The sequence below is a fragment of the Mixophyes fleayi genome, chromosome 5 (genome assembly GCF_038048845.1).
Source record: "Mixophyes fleayi isolate aMixFle1 chromosome 5, aMixFle1.hap1, whole genome shotgun sequence".
In the NCBI taxonomy this organism is placed as follows: Eukaryota; Metazoa; Chordata; class Amphibia; order Anura; family Limnodynastidae; genus Mixophyes; species Mixophyes fleayi.
In genome coordinates this window covers 113,016,582-113,032,192 of record NC_134406.1, presented here as the reverse complement: position 1 = coordinate 113,032,192, position 15,611 = coordinate 113,016,582, and the positions used below count along the sequence as shown (strand labels likewise).

Sequence of the window (15,611 nt, the reverse complement as noted above, 5' to 3'; positions counted from 1 at the left end):
CTTATTCCTGGGTGACTCCGAGTTCCAAGGGCTTGTGTTTCCTAGCTAAACTGGTTCCTGAAATCATGACTATTACTCATGAAGAAATGGTAGATATTCACAAGACTACATCACCACCATACATACACACACAGTATGAACACCGTGGCAAGAGAAATATGATTCCTGGTGAGGAACCCATAGCTACAAAATTGATTAGTGAAACTGCTGGTTTCCAAGTTATGGTTGCTCTAGATCTCACCAGGACCGCTCGGGGAACATTAAACTTTAAATATATCCAAGACCTAGCTAAATTAATAGATAATATCACCGAGATGTATGATGACACTTTCAGGTATACTGGAAGGGAGCTACAAGCGTACAAAAAGGAGTTGGTGCAACATAGACTGGTACTAAATTATCTCACCTCTATTACTGGTGGGTACTGTGTGACACTGGCCACCCAGTTCGGTGTCAAATGTTGCACGTAGATTACTAATAATACTGATGACCCTAAAGAGGTTATAGACCGGAAGATGGATGAAATTTTGCAGCTGAAATGGGAATTTCGAAAGAGCCATACTTCTTCGTTATATGAGGTCGGGGAAAAGGTGGCGGGTTGGTTCTCATGGTTGAACCCAGCAAAATGGTTCTCCGGTCTGGGGGAGTGGGTACAGGAAATGATTGCGAGTGTAGGTAAGCTCCTTCTCCTTATACTGGGTGTCATCTTAGCAATTGGTTTAGTTGTCAAATGTGTTCCTACTGTGTTGAAGTGTGGAAAACGGTCTCATGGGAGTAACACTGAGAAAGAGACTGAAAGGGTGGTACCAGATACTGAGATCATGGTCTGTGAAGAAGTATTGTATAATCCTGAACTTGAAACGGTGATTGGATGATAGTTTATTACACTATCAAAGGGTGGAACTGTCGAAGTCAGCAAATTGGATAAAGTCATTTCAATTAAAGTCTAGCAAACTTGGTTGTCTTTGTCTGAAAAGATGCGCACGGTACGCTACGACGTACAAGGGCACGCTACGGCGTGAAAGGGCGTACGCATCCACTACACGTGGCAGCAACAGTAATCTGTCTTTTACCATACATTCGCACAAACACGCATACTTATAAAATAGTACACATTAATGGTAGTTGCAACACATAGTCAGTTATGTCGAAATATAGTAGTATTTATATGTTATATCAGAGTTACATGCATGTTAGTGAAATACACGGAATGGGTTAAAGGTATAACATTATGAGTGGTATCATAATGAACCTTATTACATATCCTACTGTTTGGTTCACTCTGCGAGGGAATCGCAGAGTGCATACGCAAGTTATGAATGTTAGGGAATTATGAACTACTTAAGACTAAGGAATCCTGGCGGGAAGAGCAGAGCATACCCCCTGCAGAGATGACCCCCTCCTTTGGATTCCTTAGGATGAACCAGCCAATGATTGACGACCCCTTGGGCATTCCTGAGACCCGGACCAATAGATGCAAGCTATACCATCTTCATTGTATTACTGTATTTGATTGTGTATATAAGCAGCAGCTTGTGATCCAGAGTGCAGACATCTTGTCCCCAGACTTCAGGATTGAATGACTGCACTGGATCCAGAGCGCCTGCGATAAGTAACGGCTGTACTTACTATTACTTCGCTTGAATATATATATATTCTATTATTTGCGAATAAATCTCTGTGCTTCGGATACACAACTCGAGGTTCGACAATCGTTATTGGTTAGCGACAATACGCACATAACACATTGATGGTAAAAAGAGAAAAATTAGCCATTAGTTGGGAGAAAAAAGAAAGTTAGCACATACAATACATCAGATACCATCCTTGTCAGGTGGGCATTGGTCCGGTTTGGCCGTGTCCCCATGTTGAGATGGGAGCAGACCTCTCTCTTCCAGCTGATCGGGAAGCTACAGGAATTCGTCCACCTCCAACTCCTCCATTTCAGAATCCTGAGCTGGCAGCAGCTCCTCTACCATCTCCTCCAGAGCCTCCTCCTGTGAAATGGGGCCCGCGACGAGCTTGACCGCTGGCTTCTTTGAAGAGTCAGAGCCGCCAGCTGGGCTGTCTAGCTCTTTCCTCTTCTTCCTTAGCTTGTTCTCCTTACCTGAAGAAGAGACAGGAGGGGGAAAATTTTCCTGGGAAAGGGAGGGGGCTGCAGTAGTGTGGTAAAGGGTTAGTGCTACTGCAGGGGAGAGAGGAAGGAGGGTTGCGGCGGGGGGATGAGTGAAGGTGGGAAGAGGACAGGAGCGGGTTGGGGTGGCTGGGGGAGTTATGACAGCAGGAAGGGCGGGAGATGCTGTCCCAATGGGAGCAGAGGAGGAAATGAGTGGGGATGAAGGTTGGAAGGGGGGTGGGATGAGAATGAGTGGAAGCTTTCTTACCAACTCGTGGCTGTGGCAGGGGCTTCTGCAGCTTCCTCTGGGCTTGCTTGGGCTGCAAGCTAGCAGCAGGCCCACTTTCCAGCAGTACTTTCCTGGCTGCTGCAGTGTAGGTTCTAGCCCTCTGGGGGCAGTCCCTGTAGATGTGGCTGGCCCGGCCTCAGTGGTTACAGGATGTCTTTCTAGGGCAGTCCTTGGTCTCATGCCCTGCTACTTTGCAGTTCCTGCAGGCTGAAGCTTTGCAGCTTCTCCACATGTGGTCAGCTTCCCCGCACTTCCTGCAGTTCCTCGGCTGATCAGCATAGTGGAGAAGGCCGGCAGAGTCACCCAGAGCAAAGCTTGATGGCAGGTGCTGGAGTCCGTCTGTTGCAGAGTAGTTTTTTTCAGCCGGGCAATGATGGACCACTTGCCTGTCCAGAAACCATTGGCATCCAGGATCTTGGAGGGGTCCTTGATCACGGAGCAGAAGCGGTTCAGGAAGGTAGCGATGTCTTTGCCTGGTGTATGAGGATTCCTCATGGAGACTGTCACTCTTCTTTCTTCTCTCTAGATGGAACAGTTCCCCACAAAGCAAGAGAAAGGAGACTTCGGTCTTCCTCACTTCACCGCCTCCCAGTATCTTTTGCAGATTGCAATGGAGGCGAAGGTGACATAGAAGATACTCCTGATGTAGTTCTGGATGCTGAGGGTTTCAGCCTTCAAGAAGCCTTGATCAAGGACCATCTTCTTACCAAATATCTCAGCCGTCATGTCTGGAATTCTTCCCTCACTTCCCTCAGTTTCAGGACGACAGTCTGCTTATCCGGGGTTCCAGGGTGGGAGTTCTCTGGGAGGCATCCTAGCTGGGTTTCCCTTGTCTAGAAGCGACTGGGGCGGTGGAGGCAGAGAGTCCAGCGTCAGGGAGAGGCTTTGGTGCAGGGGTCATTTCTCCCTTCTTCCTAGGGACAGGAGCAGGGGTGGAGGCAGGAGCTGCAGCAGCTGAAGCCATCTTCCTGGCTCTTCTTCCTGAGGCAGAAAGGCTTGAAAAGTTGGTCTGGAGGGTGATCTTCTTCATGGAAGGTGGAGCTATGCAGATTTTTTTCCCACCGGGTAGAGAAGATCAGGGTCTTCCATTGAGAAGGGGTGCTTCTTCTGCTGGGGTTGATCCCGAAGTCTTCCTAAGCAGAGAAGAGCAGGGCAGGATCTCCAGAAGAGAAGAAGGCTTCTTCAGCAGCAGTTGATCCCAAAGTTTTCTTCCAGCAGGCAGGATCTACCAGAGTTTCTTTCCCTGAAGTCGTTCTTCCTTTTTCTGGCCAGCGTAAGAATCAAGGTGCAGCACAGTCTTAAACAGTTTGAACCCTCACCAGTGTTAGATCATGTTACTGAACGAGACATGAATCAGCATTACGACCACCGGATGTTGGGCCTAATAAGGATAGGTACTACACAAGTGCAGCACAGTCTTAAGCAGTTTGAACCCTCACCAGTGTTAGATCATGCTATCGAACAAGCCATGAATCAGCATTACGACCACCGGGTTTTAGGCCTGATAAGAACAGATACTACAATTGATCTTAGCCAAAAGGCCGAGAAGTGATGTAAGAGTGCTATGTCCCACTTAGAGCGTTTAAGGTGTGAGACTACTCTTTTTCTTTTAACTGGTGTGTTTAGACCACCTACATTTCAAGAAAATATAGTAAATTGGAGTGAGGGCAAACAGTATGAGATGGCATGGCTAACCTACCCCAGTTGATGGATGTTCTGCAGTATGATCAAATTGCAAGATCATGGAGTCCCATGTGTCCCAGCTATCAAGTGAGGACTTCCATGAAGATAAATTGGGGTGGCTCCCAAAAAAATGCGCTTAAAGACGTTGTAACTGTAAGACATATCGAGTTAAGTTAAGAGATACAAGAATAAGTAAACATGCTTAACAGCCTTTTCTAAATTTTAAAAAAACAAAAAACAAAGGAGTAACCTAGATTGGATACCTGGTTTCTCTCGAGAAAAAAAAGTAACTATTAACATCTTAACATCTAAACTAATAATTGTAAACACCTTGGGCCTGATTCATTAAGGAACTTAAGTAAGAAAACTTACTCAAATTCTCGACTAAGTTTTCTGGACAAAACAATTTTGCAATGCAAGGGGTGTAAATTAGTTTGGATCAGGCTAGGGGCAGTGCTCTTGTTATGGATAGGGACAGCGACATGCCTGTGTCTTCCAGCAGCAGTGCATTGTTCAGGAGCTGGGAGACACAGACAGCCGGCGTGGCCCCTGGGTCCTCTGCTGGCCAGGTGATTGGGAATCGTTCTTCCCCATATCAAGGATTAGGCCCAGTCATTTTGGATGCTCCCTTTAACTTTTCCTGGGTTAGTAGGTTAAACCCCCCTGTGAGGGGGAGCAGTTCCATTAGGGGGTTAACCCCCACAGATTTCCGCTCCAACTTTCACATTCCACATTTAGTCCATATGGGTCCCTCAGAGTTTAGGTCTATTTCTGTGGGGGTATTACCAGGGGGCAGTCTCCTCACGCAGTTCCCCCCAGTCAGGTTGCAGCACACATCATAGGTAATTCTCCGCTGCTTTTCTCCCAGAATTCGGATACCTAGTTTCAGATCCCCTCCTCTGCTCAGTCAGACGTTGGTGGGGATGCTTTTGGGGTGAATAATTTGGGTTCTGCTTAGTCAGTCCTGTCTACACCCTCAGCGCCAGTGGGGCACCCGTCCTTATATTCCTATCCTCCACCCCGGATTTCGGGTAGGGCTTTCCCAGAGGACTTAACAGCAAGCCCTCTTTTGCCATGGAATCTTCCTTATCTCTCATTAGATTACAGTCCTAGGCCGCAGGCCTTGACATTAGATGGCCCAACTTACCCCACTCTCTCAGGGCGCCATGCACATCAGTACCTGGTACCATCGCGCATCGAGCTCCGTACCACGGGGGAGGGTCAAGTTAACGCCACTCTGCCCAGAACAATAGGCGTCACTTCTAACCTCCCCGGGGTTTTTACCACAATTCCAGGCTCAGGCGGAAGAGCAGTCAGCTAGAGCACGTGCCCCCCACCCCCTACCAACGAGCCAGGTAGTTACAACAAATTATAACATGTCTCTGTCTTCAGCAACTCAGGTGGTCATGGAAGAGCAGAAAGAACAACGGAACAAGGTTTGTCCACAGCAGATCCTCAAGCAACATCGGGCGCTGCAGGACCGCAACCGTCTGCAAAAGGAGAGGACCCTCCAGCAAAGGCATTCAGATGGTGGACACGCAGAACCTTCTACTTCCGAAGGGGCTTCAGAACGACAGGCAGCAGCAACAGCTAGCGGTGAGTCTGGTTATGTTTATGTTACACATGAACGTACACCTAGTCCTCCTGTGTTTACTACTAGTGAGGATTCTTCTTCATCGTCTGGCAAGGGTCCCCATAAACTCATAAAAAATTTAAACACACATTTCGGCCATAATAAGTCACATGTAGATAAGCGGCCTATTTCAGCCAAATCATCAGCATCCACAGGTCCTATGGTCCGGTGCAAGAACACTGCTTTGTTGTCGAGTTTACGGCCTAGCGTTAGGGATAAGATTAAAAATGGCTTCTTCGTAAATATGTTTGAATTAACGGTTTCGGCTGAAAAGGATTTAGATGCAGCATGTGCTAAAGGGAACATAGAGGAATCCTATAAAAAGTTCCCAAATTGTATCACAGGGAATTGCGCCTTTGCGGCGTATTACCTAGAAACTAGGCCTGAGGCTAGTGTAGAGGTTTGGAAATATCTACACCTCATAAATGAGATGTACATTTGCGATCGTCCAGGTACTTGGTGCAAATATGACGAAGTTTTGCGAAAAAGTCAGTGGCCAGGTAGACATGCCCTTAGGCTTTAGAGACGTGGAGATCTGGATAAAACTCAACCGGGTGAGCCTCAGTTTAGGTCAAGGGGGATAGTGAATCGGTTTCAGCAAGGGGGAGACGAAGTGCTCCCCAAGTCCCCAAAAATAGATGTTTTGTGTTCAACAATGAGTCTTGTTGGAGGGGTGAATCCTGTAAATATAGGCACATATACACCAATTGCCGCGGGTCACACCCAGCCAAAGAGTGTCCGAGGAGTGTCCACGTTCTCGGCAGAGGCCGCCCATCAACCTCATGGTATTAGAGAAATGGCTCAGTCTTTATCTGCATGAGGATCAGGGCCTCCTTTCTCCATCACTGAGCCTCTGAGAGCATGATAGGTCCTTTTCACTCACCGCCCATTCCAGATTTAGATATTTCCCCAGTGGGTGTAGTCCCTAAGAAAGTCCCGGGTAAATTCCGCTTGATTCAACACGTGTCCCACCCAATAAGAGGTTCAGTAAATGTTGCCATAGATCAGGTCATAAGCTCGGTGGTATATCGGTCCTTTGAGATAGCCCTGGCGCTGATTAGGCATTTCGGCTTAGGGGCTCTTATGGCCAAACTGGATATTGAGTCAGCCTGCCGCTTACTCCCTCTGCACCCAGATTCATTTAAGTTCATGGGCTTCAATATCAAAGACAAATATTACATCGATCAATGTCTCCCCATTGGGTGCTCCATATCTTGCATATTTTTCGAGTCCTTTAGCTCTTTCCTACATTGGACTATTCAGGCAGGGACAGGTCACTAGGGAACAGCGCATTATCCAGACGATTTCCTATTTTATGGAGTCGTCCAATTCTACTCTATGCTTTTTCTGTAATGGGGGTCCCTGTAGCTCAGGACAAGACAGAGGGCCCAACGTGCTTATCTTTTCTAGGGATAGAAATTGATACAGTGGAAGGTTACCAACAGACAAGATAACGAAATTGGAGAGTTTAATATCCAGTACCCTGGCCTCTCCCTCTAACACCTTACGGGAAATCCAAACTTTGTTGTGGTCTTTTAATTTTGCTTGTAGAGTGATCCCTATGGTAGAATTTTTTGTAGAAAGGTCCAGTTAGCCACGACAGGTAAGAGTAGACCACATTCCCGAAATACATTAAATGAAGATATTAAGACAGATTTGAATATTTGGGGCACTTTTCTAAGGAAGTTCAACGTGTCTAGAATTTGCCCCTCCCAGACTGTATCTACTAGGGCTTTAAATTTATATACGGACACAGCAGAGTCTAAAGAGTTTGGGGCTTATTTCCAGGGCGAATGGTATCCATCCCCTTGGCCGCAAGCGTGCAGTGATAATGACCTGGTCTGAAACCTACTGGTTTTAGAATTATTTTCCATCATAGTGTCTTTGGAGTTATGGGCCCCCCAGCTGAGCGGGCGCAATGTGTCCTTTTGGTGCAACAATTTGGGTGTGGTTCAGGCAATCAATCGCCAGAGTGCATCTTCCAGGCCAGCAGTATATCTATTGTGCGTCCTGGTGATTCGTTGCCTTGACTTCGACATACATTTTCGTGCCAAACATGTCCCTGGAATAGATAATGGCATAGCAGACTCCCTGTCCCGTTTCCATTGGATTCGTTTAAGAGCTCTAGTCCCACATGCCAAGCCCATCGGTATATCATGTCCATCTTATGTTTGGCAGATGGTCGAGCCGGCATAAGGTTCCTGGCTGAAGCTTCTCTAGTTCCGTCCACTTGGAAGTCCTATCCGTTGGCATGGCAGCGTTGGGAAAATTGTCTGTTATCTCGTAGCAACAGTCCCACAGGGACCCATCATGGTATTGCTGATTTCATGTGGGTGTGTTACCAGGAAGGTTTTTGTAAAGCAGCCATTACATCAACCTTGGCTGGTATATCTTTTATGGCAAAAATGCAAGGGCTGCCAGATCCCTCAAAGTCGTTCCTTATTACCAAAGCATTAAAAGGTTGGGCCAAGCTCCGCCCCATTCCTCGGGATAATAGGAGGCCCATAGATCTGTCTTTGCTATCCCGTATCATTTCAGCTTTGACTCAGGTTTCTGCACACTCTTACGAAGTCACCCTTTTTTAGCACGGCTTTCTCTATGGCCTTCCACGGTGCCCTTAGAGTTAGCGAGTTGGTGGCACAATCAAAAAATATGATAGGGTCGGGGCATGGCCTAACACCCATCGAGGTCGGATGCACTGCTCTTGAGCTCCTGGCAGATAGCAGTGAATTTGCTATATATAGTTGGCACTTCTTTAGCTACCTGAGGGTTTGCATCTGCAGGTATTGCAGGGGGGGGTCACTATCCACCTGACTGTCAGCCTCAATATTGCCTCCAGCACTGAATCGGCGTGAATCCTGGGCCTAACCACATGTGAGCACTGCGGGGATACCTTCCATTTCACCAGCACTCTCGGTACAGCTCCCTCAGGGGTACTGCACCCGGTTCCTCTCCCTGCAGCTCACTGGCTGCTTACCTGTTCCGGCTGGGGGTTCCTGTCTCCACCTTATCGCAGCTGACAGCTCTCCAGCGGTAAGACCTGTGGATGTTCCCTGAGTGGCGGCGTCCTCTGTGAATCCTCCATCTGTTCGCCCTCACTAGCATCTTGCCTCCCTTCGCAAGGCTCTCTCCTGGATTACCCGCAGCAAAATCGCACCGACTGACTGGAAGTACAGGGCGCCATAACCGGCTTCACTTCCGGTTGCCTGGTCTGTATACGGCTCCTGTCACGCTGCTCTGTGCTCCTTCTGCCTCCACCTGTCATCAGCGATGCTGTGGCTGGGGAAGACCCACAGCATCTCTCCCTCTTCTGACACTGTTGGGGTGGCCATGAGGCATCCATTCTTCTGGATATTGCTAAACGCTACTGGGCATGCCCACACCAGACCTTGTTTCATCTGAGGGTCACTGCTGCCACCAGGTGTCTATTATTCATCATTACATCCTGTGCTCACTATCCAAGTGCAGTTTCTACACCATCCCTTTGCACTAGGTGTCAAACGTGCTGCTTGCCTATTCCAGATCTGAGGTATACCTGTATAAACACACCTGCTCTGCTACGCTGCTCCATCTATGTTTGGCTCTGGCCTGTTGTTACATTACTTCCCATAGCAACGATAAGGAGTGTACGGACATTGGAAGCTGCTGTGTGTTGATGTGACCTTGCTTTTTGTAAGACAGGACCTCTAAGACCTGTTGCTTAAATAGTTAACCTCCACTCTCAATTGACCAGTGGGTCCACTCTTATCTACACCACCTTACAAGCAAATAATTGCCTCTGCAGAGATCTCCGCTACAACTCCACAAACGGTGTGTCACCTGGGCAGCTCTGGTTACGTGGCTCTCTGCTGGACCACTGGATATCTCGATTGGGGCGGGTTCCCTTTTGGAAGCATCCAATATAAACCTGTAAAGAAGTATGACTAACTACCCTCTCTGGGCCTACACTTTTACCTTGTATCCCCACATGCTATAGCCTACCTGTGCATCCGCTATTGGGTTTGTCTATTTGTTTGGTGAACACAGTATTCAACCTGGCTCCTCCACCTCCTGTTGAGAACATGCCAACTAAAAAGATTAAGCCTAATAAATCAGCACCTCCAGTAAACTTTTTCAGTGCAAGCTCCACCTCTACCTCTTCTACTATGCCCCAGTCCCATAAGACAGCAAAGCCGGTAAGGCAATCATCGCAGGCCTCTCCTCCCAGGTCTCAGCAGGAGCTCACTGACTCTCCAGGGGACACCCAGTCTCTTGAAATAGATGGTCCTGTCACTCTATGGTCTATTTAATTCCTATTAACGGTCCTCAAAGCGGACATCACCTCCTGAATTCAGGACGACAATTAAAGAAATCAGATCAGGGGCTGCAGGACGGACAAGATTGCCCTTTATGCAGATAATATGCTGCTTTCTTTTGTCATACCCCGATAAATCGTTGCCAATCTTACTCCGTGTGGTCTCGGTGTTCGGCAGGTACTTGGGGCTCTTGATTAATTGGGATAAATCCAGTGTAACTCCGACTAAGGGTGCTTGCCCTACGGGTCAAGTTTTGCAGACTTCTCTTAAATGGATCCCGGTATTTAAATATCTTGGTATCTGGATTTCTAGTGATATGGGTCAATATATCCAGCGTAATGTCCAGCCTCAGATTGATTTTCTTAGGAGCCGGATTGGGGTATGGAAGCAGCTGCCACTGTCGGTCACAGGTAGAATTAACCTGGTCAAAATAATAATCCAACCAAAGTTTTTGTATGTTTTGCAGCAGTCACCGGTATATATCCCTCATAGCACATTTTGCTACATTGAACGTCTCATGGCTTCTTTGGTGTGGGCAGGCAGGAGAGCAAGAGTTAGGCTTACTACTTTATACTGTTCTCGAGGGTCGGGGGGTTTGGCTTTGCCGAATCTATGGCTTTATTATTTTGCCTCCCAGTTGACGCATATTGAGGTATGGTTCCGGTCGTGGTTGAGTGTAGATTTGCATGATTTTTTAGTCTCTGAGACAGGATCTAATCATACACGTGTGCAGTTTCCTTTGGCTGGAAGAAAGGTTGGGAGGGCCCCCCCTTGTTAATACAGGCCATGAAGGTTTGGCGATTGTCAGGCCAGATTGTGGGTGGATTGGAGCTAGATCCGTGCACTCCACTCTGGGATAATTTGGATTTTGGAGAAATGATTAGGATGGAGGGAGCTGGAGCTCGGCGAATCTATAATATAATACATATTGGGCAACTGTATGAAACCGGGATATTATATTCATTTGAGCAACTTCAGAGATTATATGAGCTACCTAGGGGTTACTTTTATAGATACTTGCAGTTAAGACATGCTCTGGCCTCGCAGTTTTGGGGAGCTGCCCCAAGCTTTAGTGCAGATTCCTTAAGGGTGCAACTGTCAAGGTTGGGCCAAATTTCTTTTTTGTATTCAATATTGGTGGAAAGATCTGGTGAAGGGGGCTTGCCGGAGCTGCGATGCAGGTGGGAGGGTGATCTGGGGTGACTTAGTGACAAGGCATGGGATATGGTGTTGTGTAGCCCGAAAGAGGTCACTGCATCAGTCAGATTTCGCCAGGTCCAGTTTTTTCTGTTACACAGAGCGTATCTCACCCCTCTTCGGCTTTCTAAGTTTAGTGGGGATCAGAGGGTGCTGTGTCCCAAGTGTAGGAGTGAGAAAGGGGATTTTTGGCATATGCTCTGGGAGTGTCCGCTGGTTTCATCCTTTTGGGGAGAGGTGGAGGATTGTATTAAAAGATTGGAGGTGGGAGTGGTGGCCTTGACTCCAAAACTCTGTATATTCGGTTTGGGCTTGAACAAAAAAACCTGTAGACTTATTAGACTGCTTATCAACACGTTACTTATGTTGGCAAAGGTGGTGATAGCTAGGAAATGGATGGCACCTAAAGGCCCGACTTAAGTAGCTGGATTGACCTTGTTAACGATACAGTCGGCCATGAAAGGTTCATGTACACCAGCAGGAACCTATTGGATAAGTATGAAAGAATATGGTACAGGTGGAGGATATCCCCATATGTTACGGAAGGGTTGAGGAAGGTGGAGCTCTCCTAATGAGTGCTCGGGGCAGACATCCGGCCGCCTATTGTTGAGTCATTAAGGTCAACGATTATATTCTGTATTATCAAAACTGTATTATTATTTCATTGCATCTTGAATTTGTGGAAGATGTGCATACCTTGGCTTGAATATCTGAATGTCAATGTTTTTTCTTTTGTGATCCTATTGTGTATGATAACTTGATAATACCTGTAACACTGTGTGGGTTATAATTGGGGATTAAGCCTAATGTTATGGGCTTTTTTGTTGTTTAGAATGTAAGAAAAAAAAAATGCAATAAAATTTTACCTGATTTAAAAAAAAAAGAAAAAGAAATCAGATCAGAGGTGGCAAGCCTTGGCGCTAGAACAGTGTCAGGCCCCCTGCTGTCCCTCTGTTGTGTGGGGACGACCGCCTGATAGAGTCGGCTGGGGGCGTCCTCTCGGGCGCGCTCTAGGTAAGGACTTTCCTCAATTATCCTATAAAGCAACTCTTTGCCATTTACATTTATTCAGAGGGGGTGCATTTCCAACTTAATAGGAGCATATTATATGGTGACAAAGATAACATATTGGCGAAAGAAGATAAAACATATTGTGATAGTACAATAAAAATAGACCTTGACTTACCAGACAGTATAGTCATGGCCAAAAGTTTTGAGAATGACACAAGTATTGGTTTTCACAAAGTTTGCTGCTTCAGTGTTTTTAGACCTTTTTGTCAGATGTTGCTACGGTATACTGAAGTAAAATTACAAGCATTTCATAAGTGTCAAAGGCTTCTATTGAAAATTAAATCAAGTTTATGCAACTAGTCAATATTTGCAGTTATTAACCCTTCTTTTTGAAGACCTCTGCAATTCACCCTGGCATGCTCTCAATCAACTTCTGGGCCACATACTGACTGATGCCGCCCATTCTTGCCTAATCAATGCTTGGAGTTTGTCAGAATTTGTGGGTTTTAGTTTGTCCACCCGCCTCTTGAGGATTGAACACAAGTTCTCAATGGGATTAAGGTCTGGTGAGTTGTCTGGCCATGGACCCAAAATGTCGATGTTTTGATCCCAGAGCCAATTAGTTATCACTTTTGACTTATGGCAAGGTGCTCCATCATGCTGGAAAGGCATTGTTCATCACCAAACTGTTCTTGGATGGTTGGGAGAAGTTGCTCTTGGAGGATGTTTTGGTACCATTCTTTATTTATGGCTCTGTTCTTAGGCAAAATTGTGAGTGAACACACTCCCGTGGCTGAGAAGCAACCCCATACGAGTGACCTCAGGATGCTTTACTGTTGGCATGACACAGAACTGATGGTAGCGCTCACCTTTCCTTCTCCGGACAAGTGTTTTTCGAGATGCCCCAAACAATCTGAAAGGAGATTTATCAGAGAAAATGACTTTACCCCAGTCCTCAGAAGTCCAATCCCTGTACATTTTGCAGAATATCAGTCTGTCCCTGATGTTTTTCCTGGGCAGAAGTGGCTTTTTCTGGCCTTCTTGACACCAGCCCATCCTCCAAAAGTTTTCACCTCACTGTGCGTGCAGATGCACTCACACCTGCCTGCTGCCATTCCTGAGCAAGCTCTACACTGGTGCCCCGATCCCGCTGCTGAATCAAGTTTAGGAGACGGTCCTGGCGATTGCTGGACGCTCTTGGGCGCCCTGAACCCGTCTTCACAACTATTGAGCCTCTCTTCTTGAAGTTCTTGATGATCCGATAAATGGATGATTTTACCAGCAGCAAAATCCTTGTCTGTAAAGCCCTTTATGTGCAAAGCAATGATGACTGCACATTTTTGCTTGCAGGTGTGACAGACCCGGGCCTTATATTGAGAATATCGTGCCAACCCGGTCTGTCCTCAGTGGGCCAATTGAACAACCATGGCCCACTCTGTTATTAAATGCCGCCCGGTGGCCAGATCTGTTATTACTGTGGTGTCCAGAGAGGGAGGGGAGAGGCAGCTCACAGGAAGTGTGAATCAGCTGTGGACCCTGTGACATCAAAAAGTAGTGGAACGGGTTAAAAAAAGGAGGGTCAGGACCTTATCTAAAATCAGTAGGGGGTCTCTCCCTGTTTGCTAACTATTGTTCTAGCAAGTCTGCAACACAGTCTGAATGGCACCATCACAGCAAGGGGTGACCACTGATGTCATGCACTATTTCCACCCCGGTTACCACCCAAACTCTTCACACCACCAATCACAAGAGGACAGTGAGTGGGGGGGGGTGGTGAGAAAGGACCAAAAAGGAGCTGTCTGGGGGATGGGGGGTGTTGTTGGAGAATCTGGAGACAGCAAGGACCTGTTAGAGAGTAACCGTATTCTCGCAGGGCCTTAAAGGAATGCTTGAGGCAGGAGCTTCTTGACAGAGATCGGACAGTGTACCTCTAGGACTGATTCTGTTACCACTCCATCGGGAGACACTCGCAGATTCTGGGGAATTGGTGAGCCTACATCCGTAGGGAGACTGATACCCAGGGTCCCACCAAGCTGGTGGAGAGTTGGCCGAGCGGCTGGGATCAGCAAGATACACAGACCCACCTTAAGGATCAGAAACCCTGGCCCACTTGGATTGTCAGCTGTGGATTTTATTACCAGGAGTTTGGGCCTGCTAGGACTCTGTGCTTGGAGGTAACCTGCTGGGGATTTTGTTGGGGAGTTTTACTTGCACTGGTGATTTTCTGACACTTGATATATTTGGCGGGGGGAACAAGTTTCTCCTTGGGGAGCACTGTTGTATTTTACTAAGTGTGTGCACTTTGTTTAATAAAAGGGATTATTATTTCTTTCCTGTCTCCTTACCTGTGTGACCTGTGAACCTAGAGGACCGGGTATCTAGAGAGCTTTGGTAATAACCCCGGTGTCCTCACAATTTTGGTGGAAGCAGTGGGGTCACACAGTCCCAACGTTTGGGTAGAGCGCAGGGACTCGTATCCAGATACGGTCAGGCTCTGTAAGGACACAAGGCAACAGTCTGTCAGCACCAGTGTTAGTAAAAAAAAAAAAAAAACCCTAGCTAGGAAGTCAGCAGGAATGGCCACAGAAGCAGAGCAGATCAGCTTAAAAGCCACAGAGAGATTCTATATGAAAGCAAGGAAACAACACTTGCAGGGGTTCTGCAGAACCAAAGGGGTGGACTTTGATGACACAGACGTGCGTGAAGTTCTGGTGGCCAAACTAATGGAATGGGAAAAGGCCCACCCTGAGGAGATGGAAGAGTCAGAGGTGGAAGAGGAGGAGGCCAAAGACCAGCCACAGAGACCCCCTAGTGGGACACAACCCAGACCACCGTCCGGCACTCCAGCAGTGCTGCAAGATTGGCTGACAGCACTGGGGGAAAGGGCAACCCTGCATGAAAGGGCAGCCGTACTCCAAGCAATGTTGGGGGTAGCATATGAGGTACCCCAGATTCAGAGAGTAGAAGGTCGGGGAGAGGCCCGGTTGAGACCTCAGCTGGGATATAGTGGAGTCCCAATTTTTAAAGAGGCAGACACAGACATTGATACCCATCTCCAGGTTTTTGAAAACTTGATGGGAGTCCATGGGATTGAGGAGGAAGAGTGGTCCAAATATCTGGGACCCAGCCTGACTGGGAGAGCGCTGGAAGCTTACCAGGCTCTAAGCCCTCACGAATGTGGGGATTATGGTACAGTGAAAAAGGCACTGATGGTAAAATTCCAGTTAAATGCAGAGACCTACAGATACAAGTTCAGGACTTTGAATAAAGGAGGGTCACAGTCGCACCAGGAATTTGCCAGCCAGCTACAGAGGGCCTGCGAGAAATGGATGGAAGGGAAAGGGGCCCGCTCCGCTAAGCAAATTAAAGAGCTCATTATGCTGGAGC

At 47.2% G+C, this 15,611-nt stretch overlaps 1 pseudogene; it reads right to left on the bottom strand.

The window, feature by feature from the left end:
• Window positions 1–3,794: 3,794 nt before the first annotated feature.
• LOC142159687 (U2 spliceosomal RNA) lies at window positions 3,795–3,958 on the bottom strand (annotated as a pseudogene).
• Between the last annotated feature and the right edge of the window lie 11,653 nt (window positions 3,959–15,611).